Source organism: Microtus ochrogaster, unplaced genomic scaffold, assembly GCF_000317375.1.
Source record: "Microtus ochrogaster isolate Prairie Vole_2 unplaced genomic scaffold, MicOch1.0 UNK31, whole genome shotgun sequence".
Classification (NCBI taxonomy): Eukaryota; Metazoa; Chordata; class Mammalia; order Rodentia; family Cricetidae; genus Microtus; species Microtus ochrogaster.
The window spans coordinates 2,976,941-2,983,253 of NW_004949129.1; the positions used below are offsets into that span (position 1 = coordinate 2,976,941).

Here is a 6,313-nt window from a genome sequence, read left to right on the forward strand (position 1 = left end):
AGGAACAGTTTTATCATGAGGACCTTCCATTCCCACATGAGCTGATGGGGGCCAGCATAACTCCTAGAGCCCGCCTGATTAGCCTAAGGAAGAAGCTGCCCAGGGAATTCAGAGGAAATCTACACACAAATTCCCAGGCAGCACACTGGTCCCTTAAGCAGAAAGCAGAAGACAAAGTGGGGAAGGGTAGGTGGGGTTGAAGTAGTTCCCAGTACAGCCCTGCACCAATCAAGAAAGTGACAGCCTTGCCCAAGAGCTGGGAGGGCCATACTGGAAAAGTGGCAAAGAAGCTTAAGGCTAGCCTCACCAGAATGGCTACTGCCACGTAAAATGTACCACTCTACACTATGCCTCGGCTCACCCAGGCAGGAAGGCTGCAGGCACCTGCCCACTCTCTCCAACGTCCTCTGGAATGCTCCTGCACTTCGTAGGGCAGCTCTAGGCAGTGGGCATTAGCCTCAGGAATTTTCCAACAACTTTACTCTAAAGATGGTACTGGGTGTGTTCTGCATGGCTGCCAGTGCAGGGACCCAATGCCCAGGGAAGGTGCAGAGACAGGAGAGAGACCGAAAAACATGAATTCCAGTAACAGGTCATTTCTAAACATTTTTATTTCAAATCTCTTTTCATCCCTCCCCAAAAAGACATGGGTCGGTACAGCAATCATAAAAAGGAGATACAAACACAAGAGTCAAATGTCTCCCGCACTGACACTTACAAAAAACCGGGAATTATACACAGGGTTTCCAAACAGGACCTGCAGCAGCTACTAATGTCCCTTTACAAGAGTCAACATGCCTATTGATACAGTATTTACAGACACCCCATTCTGGAACTAATCTACAGGGACATCCCAACACCCGCCCCTCTATGCCCAGAAAAATACCAACACACCCAAAGTGCATTTGTTTTGTTTATATCAAAACATCTTTTCCTCTCCCCATCCCACCCCAGAACCCCCACCCATTTAAGATTGGCCTGCAAGTCTATTTTAACCATTTAGTTATTTTTTATACTTTATGAAAATAAATTATACAGCACTATTTTAATAAATTAAGCACAAAAAGGGAGAATAAGAAGGAAAACTAAATGGGAAGACAAAAACCAGGCCAGGCTTTGGCTCGGAGGACAGGGGTGGCTGAGCAGGACAGAGTGGTTGCAGGGGTATGGTTCCCCTCTAGTGAAGAACTCCCTAACCACTGAGTCCAGAATGACACCCCTCAGCACGCAGTTTCTAAAAAACCACCAGAATGCACAGTAGTGCCTGTGCCATGCAGCACCAGTGTGGGCATCCCAATGTCTGGCCTGCCCAGAGCGGTGCCTGGATCTTGCCTGTCCCTCTTGGGAGCACCAGGGATGGAGTGGTCAGACCAGGCCACTGTCCACTAAGCTGTGTGCACAGTGGGGGTCACACCCAAGGGGGCTGAAGAAGACTGTCTTGTTTCCCTATCTGTCTCCAGAAGCAGCTGCCATCGCAGTCCAGCTGCGATCCACTGTTGCTGTGTGCCCGCTACAGCTGGCTGCTTTTGTTTGCTCCTTGATGCCTCTTGGCATTGTGAGGAGGGTCGGTGGGGCAGGGAGCAGCTCCAGGGACCCTCTTAAACTCTCTGAAGATGAAATGGGAGTGAAGGCATGTCACAAACTCAGCATGCAGGATTGGCTTTCTGGGAGGTAGATGAAGTGGGAAGGGACAGGACAAAGGACAGGAAAGACAAGAGGGACGCCAGAAGAGACTAGATGACCCTTACCAGGACACCAGGAAGCAATGAAAGGTGAAATCTGCACAAAAAGAAAGGTTCCCTCCTCTGGCAGATTACTGAATCGGTACTCTATTTTCAACTGCAGCACCGAGTCCCCAGAGCCCTCTCGGTGATTCAGTCCCATCTCACTCCCCAGAGCGCTCTTCTCCACTTGTTAAAGGAAGGCCTCCTGGCACACTGTACTGAGCACAAAAGGCTCCAATGCCAAAACAGGATGTACTATGCATGGGGACTTGCAGACTTGATTCTTGTGGACCAGTAATTCTACAGCTATCATAATGGGGCACACCTTTCTTTCTTTTTTTTTCTTTTTTTTTCCTTTTTAATAAAAAAGATTTTACTCCCCAGGAGCAAATAAATCATTTTGAACTACTGATAAACACTGCTGCAGTGAAAAGAAAGATGGCTACATGTATGCAATAGCACAAGTTCAGTGTAAGGACAGCTGTGCTGATGACTAGAAATAAAAACCACGTATCCACTCCCCTCTTCCCACAAACCAGACCAAGAGGATTCCCATAGGGAAAATGTCTAACTCAAAGCTCCTCCCCTCCACACAGGGGGCATGCCATTCTCTTAACGTGGAAAACAAATCCTAGTCCCCGGAAGTGGAGATATCCCAACATCCCAACTGCAGACAAGACCTCTACAAATGAGGACACACATAGACTTCTAGACCTTGCTCCTTATATCTCAGTGACTTGACCTCTGACTCCTGGGCTCAAAAATCAGGAGAGGCAACAAGGAAGGAAAATATCTTACCTGGGGAAATTTCTCCTATCCCTACTTCCCACTGGGATAGGGGATTCAAGAAGGCCATGCCCTTCTAGGAGCATGGGGAAGGCTCCCTGGGGCTGTACTCTGAACTGTTCCCTACTCCTTATGGGATATGCACCAGAAGGGAATGTGTAGCCATTCCATCACTCCCTGCTTGGCTCAAACAGCAGCTCAGCCTAAGTGACAGTAGGAAAGGAGAAACAGGAAACTATGGGACACTTCCAAGCTTTTTCAAGAGGCTGGCACTGCCATCTACATTTTCTTCACCTTGGCATAAGCAGGAGACAAGGCCATAATCAGCCTAAACATCAAACCAGGACAGCTGAACCCCACAGCCCAGCCCCTGCTCCCCCATGCTACTGGCACAGGCATGCATTTCAAGTAATAACAGGTTGCAGCAGTGGCTGTCACTAGCTCACACTGGCACATACTCGTCTCGAGGAAGGTTATAGGCCGGGTCTGGGAGTAGTGACCCCCAACCACAGCTCCACAGCAGGTCTCTAGCGACAGCCTTTCCTGGTCTGTGATTAGCACATAACCACCAAAGACAAGTGGACTGCATTTCCACTACAACTGCGCAGCCATGGGCAAAGGGCGAAGGCCAATGCTGGCTTCTGGCCTTGTTCCTGCTCCCTTCTCCAGGCAGACTGCAGTACTGCTCTCTCCAACCACTCTCTTCTACCCAAGGCTCCCATGTGCCAAGCCAGGCCTCATGGAGCCGTCTCCAACACTGCTGTTTTGCAGCCCATTCTGCCAAGAAAGGGTCTGTGTCTGAAATACATGCAGATCGTGAGTACAGTGCAACCCACTTTCCCAGGACACAAAGGGTGAGGCTGCCTGTGCTCTGTAGCAGGTCTGGTTTGCACCTGAGCATATAAATTCTCCACTGGTAACCCCAGGACCACAGAGGTGTCTGCTGACTTCTGGTCTTGTCCTCCACCACACCCTCACACCCCCTTAGCCTTCAGACCTGTGCAACTACTGGGAAGTTTCAATCTAGACCTTTGCAGTCAAGTAGGATTCTGATACTATTTAAGGTAGCTGCACACGTGTCATGCAGATTTGTCTTCCTGTACTTTAGTTTGAGTGTTGTTTCACTGCCCTCGCCTACAACCCAAAGCCTCATCACCACAGAGCTTTCCTAGACCATCTGGTCTACCCTGATCACACCCACTCTATCTTTAACGATGGCCCCGCATCTCCTGCTGCAATGAGTGTTCCTTCACATGCAACAGTCACTTTACAGTTCCCTCAGGGAAGGGGTCTTGTCTTCTACCTCATATGTCCTTCCACGCTACCTAGCTCAGAGTCATGCAAACACAAGATGAACACTAATTTTTAAATTATGAGTGGCTGAAGTTGGAGAAAGAATCCCTTCCAAAACCACTTGAAGATCTCTATGGATTCTAGATTTGGGGCTCTACTGCAGAACAGCCCTTTCTGTATGTATGATGGTGAGTGACCTGTACCCTCCAGAGGCAGAGCTTACAGGTACGTCAATCTCTGATCTTATGCTGTTGGTCATATGACGTCAAGGAGGAAAAGGGTACCATGAGACATGTCAGAAGTGGGCTAGACTGACACGCACACAGTTCATTTCTTTCCAGCCAGTTGAGGAAGCTCTTTCCCTTTCTGTTTAGCTAAAGGAGGAAGAAGGCGATTCCATGCAGAGGAGCCCACAGGCCACTTTCCAGAAGATACAGTTTTCTAATTTTCCAAGACACAGGGCTTCACCCTAAACCACCCGAACTCCAGACCTGATGATGTTGTTTGTCATGTAAGGCAGATACAAGCAGAGAGAACTCAAAGGCTGTCACATGGAACACTAGAGGAGAGTAAAGAAGACCCACAAGTATACTGTTCATCTTGACCGTTACTTCTTCCAGAGTAACTGCAGGAGAGCCATGGCAAGCTTCAGACAGACAACTCAAGCACTGACATTCTTCCCTCTCTTCACATCCATCTGGAAAACAGGCAACTTTCAAACTAGCATCTGACAGACTTCCCAGGAAAGGAAGGGCAATGCGGTCTGACTCAGGAAATATCTGGGTTGCAAGAATGAACATGGGAAAATGAGGAAGCCCTTGCCACCTCCCATCCCAGAGGTGGGATGACAATGATAAATCTATGATCGTGAGACTCTTTCTGTTCTATGGAAATCCCATTAAGGCTGAGACACGCAGGCTCCTTTAGAAGCACAATAGCTGTTTCTCACTTCTTCCACATTTCCTCTCACTAGCTGACAGATGGGGGAACACTGACTCCTCAGCTGTAGGTATGCTTTGCCATGAAGAACCTGGAAGCATGCGCCATTAACCTCAGCAGCCCAGGACTGGAGCTCTGAACTGCCCAGGTGACAAGAAACACTCCTGCCTTGACAGCTGGCAGAAGCAATAGGGGTGTTGTTATAACCAAAGGGAAATATACAGTTATGAGGGGGGAAAGGGTGAGGATGGAGGAAAAACTGGGTTTGCCTCGGGTCACTGAGCTTAAGGAATTTAGCACAACAAAATGAACACCGATTCCATAAGAGGTGGTTCTGAAATCAGGTTTGTAAACATTAAAGGAAAGGAGTGGGGAGTCACTATTCCTCCAGCAACAAGACCAGCCAGTTTCTCTTTACCCATCACCTCTTCACTCATCTCCTACCGAAGCTGGAGATGAGAATCGGACGCCTTTCCTCAGAAACTACCAATCTCATTCTGGCTCCCCTGCTCTTCCCCCAGGGTCATGGAAAAGATTTCAATGCTGCCTTTGGCACCAGCCGACCCATCAGCCCTCCCCTCCCCTTTCCTCTGACCTGCTCATCCCAACACCACTTTCATTTCAATGGGTACAAACCCCAGCTGCCTTTGACTGAGTTTTCTACACTGAGAAATGTAAATATCAAAACATAACTTGTGAAAAGAAACAGTGTTAAGACTTCTTCCAGTTTTCCAAGGAGCTCATCTCTGGGGTGGCACAGGATTGGGTAGAACAGGGAGCCCCACTTGGAGGATGGTTGTGTGCTTCTTTGAAGCCCCAGAGCTGCAGTTTAACCAAAGTCTGTGCCGGGAATCACAACCCTCTCTATTCTCTCTTTCTGCCAAGTTCTTCTTTTGTGGTAGCTTCATTTGGTTCTTCAAACTGGAGCTTGGCAATCAAAACACCTAGGTAGAAGGGAAACAAAACAAAAACCACAGTTCAAACAGCGTTGCAGAGCATGAAAGACCAGCACTGGAGGTGGGAGAAGATCAGCTCCACAGCAGAATGGCAGCTGGACAATACTGTACCAGCAGATGTTCAGCTGCCTCTGTTCATTTTGATCCCTGTCCTGTATCACAAAGCCACAAAGGACATAAACCTTCAAAGACTTCTTTCAGTTGCCCACCCTAATACTCTGGTTAATTGTATTTTTAGTCCAAACATATCCTCCTGTATGACGATGTCTGGAGCCCCTACCCCCAACACCTGAGGCCTTCTGAACGTGCTCCTGTTGTTGTGAGTTTCTCGCAGGGCACAGCACCCACAGAAATCATGCTCTAACTGAAGGATCCTATTACTTCTCAATAGTTGTAAGCTACTGGACATGGGTGCTGGAAATTGAACTCAAGTCCTGTGCAAAAGCAGTATGTGGTCTTAACTGCTGAGCCATCTCTTCAGACTCCTTCTCTTGCTCTCTCTTCCTTGCTTTATCTATCTATCTATCTATCTATCTATCTATCTATCTATCTATCTATCTATCCATCCATCCATCCATCCATCCATCCATCCATCCATCCATCCATCCATCCATC

General features: G+C 48.1%; 1 protein-coding gene across 2 annotated transcripts in view; it reads right to left on the minus strand.

Moving 5' to 3' along the window:
- Nucleotides 1-596: 596 nt before the first annotated feature.
- Socs7 (suppressor of cytokine signaling 7) overlaps nt 597-6,313 on the minus strand; it is a 42,041-nt gene continuing 36,324 nt past the window's right edge. For both annotated transcript variants that reach the window (XM_013354187.1, XM_005368324.1), the window contains one exon: nt 597-5,686. The gene's annotated coding sequence lies outside the window, so the exon portion shown is untranslated. The remainder of the gene's footprint in view (nt 5,687-6,313) is intronic.